Consider the following 4,111-nt stretch of genomic DNA (forward strand, 5'->3'; position numbering starts at 1 on the left):
ACTTCCTTTTCAATTCTTTCTCAAAGAATTGATGTCAAGATCCAATCTTGACTTCTCCCACAGCTGGAGATCGAACTGGAAAACAGGGCGGCAAGAGCAGGGAGGCAGCAAGAGAGTATTCGCAGGGTGCGGAATTCTCTCTACTTGATTTCAGCACTAAAAGAGGATCTGATGTGTTTCTTCGTCTCTCTCAAGGCTGCCGCCCCCTCCTCCCTTTTGTTAACTTGAAAAGATCAGCTCCTAATCCCATTAGGAGGTGCTTATCCAAATCATATTTGGATCAGCCTTCTCTTCTAATGATAAGGATAAACCCTTATCTTATCTGCAGATTAGATTAGCTTTATCCTAATCTTATTAGGAGGTTTCTAGATCTGAATCACATTCAGATCTGGACTCTCTGAGTGGATAGGATTAAGACCCTATCCTAACTGCTAATCCATCTCAGAATTCGCCCCTTTAATTAACTAAATTAATAGCCTAGTTCGAAATGGGCTTTAGGCCCATTAAGCTTATGTGCTCACTTAACCTTCCTAACTGCTACCCAGTTGGGCTTCCTTGTATGGCGTGGGACCCAAGCATTGATCTACACAATAGCCACATGGGTTGTGCCCAGCCTTTGTTACAAGGCCTGGTCGAATACACTGTTAAAGACAGTGCACCCCTGAAACCCATCAAATGGGTTCTGTGGGCCGAACACTTACCCTATGTGGTCCCTGGGCCAAGCCACTTGTAACACCCAGGGACTATGGGCAGATGCAAGATTAGCCCATCAGGTATTATCCTCAATGGTCTTACACTTAACCTCTTAGCCCATAATGATCATACACTGCCCGACAAGAGAGGACCTCTCCCTCGGCTGCAAGGAACAGTGCTGCACTCTCCACTTATATGGATCCCGGGAATTAAAACCCTTTTGAAAACATTTTAGAAACCATAATATATATACTTTTATATCTCATATAAAATATATTTTGCAAAACAAATTTCAACGGTTGAAATCGGCTGCCAGCAGTCTTGGTTTCCAACAGTGAGAGCGCATCCCCGATCATTACCTTTGTCTGACAAAGGGGCTGATCCTGTCACTATGATCACGCACTCAGATGAATTCTCGGATTGTCCCAACATACCCAGGTTTTGACCCCCGCTAAGGATCTCACTGATTGGTACATCAAAGACAGCCCGATCCGACACCTAGTGCAGTATCATAATCGAGTCTAGGGGTCGGGTGTAACTTTCCAGTTTTGCCCATCAATCTCCAAGGTCCAGGGCAATACTGGAAATCTGGTCCAGTTCAAAGATTCAATTAATCCCACACTGTATGTGCCTAGGGTCTCACCCCGATAGCTGAGACAAGCCACCCCAACCGACTTGGTGGCACCACAGTGTCAGCCTTGTCAGGATAGGTCTCCCCATACCGACCCACTGGCTGTGAACATTCAAAACTAACACGAGTCTCAATAAGTGTCCAGTTTAAGGGTAATACATAGAAACATACCAAGGGAACATGAATCAAATCTGTACTTTTATTCATTTACAATAAACTCATAAAGTACATCAATTTTGATTGAAGCTAAGGGCATACAAAACTGTCTAACAAGTTGTTGGCTGCCATTTCCTCAATAAGTTCATGGGCAACCTCAGGAGTTTTATTATTTATGGACCCTCCGGCTGCAGCATCTAATATGGTCTTATTTGAGTCAGTAAGACCATTATAGAAAGTCTGCACTTGCAGCCAAATGGGGAGTGAAAGAATGGTAGGATCCATCTAATGGACACCGAAAAGGTTGCGGAATGGGTGGGCGAATTTCAAAAATTTCCTACCTTCTCCCAACTGGGAATCATATTCCCTAAGTTTAGAATACAATATTCAAGGATCCTACTTGAACCATAATCAAACCAGATCTGTACCAAAAGATAAATGGGAGGAATATACCTGATCAGGAGAAGCAGTATCTCCCAAAGTTGGTGTTCACGCCCAAAGAATGCTCCAAGATCCGTTCCTGCTGAAGATGACACAGCTGTGGATGGAACCGAACCAGCAGGGTGCGTCCTACACACTGGATCCTTCACAAGAATCCTCTGGAAACACTAAACACTGAATCCTTTTAGTCTTTGTTGCAAGACCAATGTCAAGAATAGATTTCTTGACTTTCTTTTTCTGCAAAGATCTAATCTTGCAACAAAGATGGCGGCGGCAGGAGGAGAACTCTAAAGGCGAAAAAGCTGAACTGCCTTTCTCTTTTCTGAAGTATGAATGAGATCCTATCTCAATTCGCAGGAGATATCCTATATCTCTTCAAGGTGGATCGAAATCTGATATTTTTCTTTCTTGGTTAGGGTTTCTTCTCCTTTCTTCTTGATTAAGAATCCTCCTAATTAGGAGTTATTCCAATCCAAATCAGTATTTGGATAGGGGATAATCTTAATCCTATCTGCAGATAAAGTTAGCTTACTCCTGATCTTATCAAGAGGTTACCAGATTCAAATCTAATTTGAATTTGGTCTCCAAGAGTGGATAAGGCAAAAGGCCCAATCCTTTTACTAACATTAATCTCAGATTCGCCCCAAGGATGGGTGATCATATCAGCCCACCTCGAAATGGGCTTCAGGCCCATTAAATGTTCAGTGTCTAATTACTTTCCAATCTGCTACCCAGTTGGGCTTCTTTGTATGGCGTGGGACCCAAGCATTGATCTACACACCAGCCACATGGGTTCGGCCCAGCCTCTAAAACAAGGCCCAGCCAAATTCACTGAAAAACTCAATGAACCCCTTGAGTCCATCATATGGACCCTATGGGCCCAACACTTACAATAAGTGGTCCCTGGGCCAAGCCATCTTATAAAAACCCAGGGACTGTGGGCAGGTGCAAGATTAGCCCATCAGGTATTATCCTCAATGGTCTTACACTTAACCTCTCAGCCCTTAATGATCAAGCACTGCCCGACAAGAGAGGACCTCTCCCTCGGCTGCAAGGAACAGTGCCGCACTCTTCTCTTTTCATGGATCCCGGGAATTAAAACCATTTGCAAACAATTTGAAACCGTACATATATATAAATATATTAATTTTGCAAAACAAAATTACAACGATTGAAATCAACTGCCAGCAGTTTGGTTTCCATCAGAGAGAGTGCATTCCCGATCATTACCCTTCGTCCGACAAAGTGGCTGATTCTGTCACTATGATCACCCACTCAGATGAATTCTCAAACTGCCCCAACATACCCAGGTTTTGATCCCCGCTAAGGATCTCACTGATTGGCATATCAAAGGCAGCCTGATCCAACACCTAGTGAAATGTCATAATCGAGTCTAGGGGTCAGGTGTAACTTTCCAGTTTTGCCCATCTTTCTCCAAGGTCCAGGGCAATACTGGAAATCTAGTCCGGTTCAAGGATTCAAGTAATCCCATACCGCATGTGCCTCGGGTCTTACCCTGATGGCTGAGACAGGCCATTCCAACACTTGGTGGCACACCAGCATCAGCCTTGGCAGGATAAATCTCCCCAGACTTATCCAACGGCTGTGAACATTTAAAACTAACACGAGTCTCTATAAATGTCCAGTTTTAGGGTTTTACACAGAGTTAAACCAAACAACATGAATCAAACATGCACTTTATTTATTTCCACTAAATAACAAAAGTACATCAAATCAGATTGAAGCTAAGGGCATACAAAACTGTCTAACAGGGAGGCCATGGTGAGGAACTCTCCTTAACAGCTCCTTGTATCGTTCCCATGACTCGTATAAAGATTCCCCCTCTTGCTGAAAAAAAGTAGTGATGTCATTCCTTAATGAAAATGAGTCTGACCAAGGTGAGGAAACCTCCTCGGCTCGTGACTATGAGTCCGATCTAACTGAGGCATTCTCCTCGGCTCAAGAACATGAGGTTAGTGCAACAGAGCTGACCACCTCGGCATGCCCTATAGACTATGTCCTGGCTAAAGATAGCCCTTTAGTTTGAGAGAGTAAGTCATCTGGTAGGAAGGCATCGCCCTTCGAATCACCAAGCAAAAAGAATTCAACCCCCAAATGTGCTAGCAAATCCCGAGGTCTAGATAAGTTCGTTCCTTCAATTCTGTCACCCGAAAAACTCCAAGCTCTGAT

The 4,111-nt window shown here is 43.7% G+C and overlaps 1 non-coding gene across 1 annotated transcript; it reads left to right on the top strand.

The window, feature by feature from the left end:
- The first annotated feature begins 3,695 nt into the window (after window positions 1–3,695).
- LOC148880875 (small nucleolar RNA R71) lies at window positions 3,696–3,802 on the top strand. The gene has a single exon (XR_016106402.1). It is a non-coding gene; the product is annotated as a small nucleolar RNA R71 (small nucleolar RNA).
- Window positions 3,803–4,111: the final 309 nt, after the last annotated feature.

Source organism: Nelumbo lutea, chromosome 1, assembly GCF_056320005.1.
Source record: "Nelumbo lutea isolate HS-2025 chromosome 1, American lotus-T2T, whole genome shotgun sequence".
Classification (NCBI taxonomy): Eukaryota; Viridiplantae; Streptophyta; class Magnoliopsida; order Proteales; family Nelumbonaceae; genus Nelumbo; species Nelumbo lutea.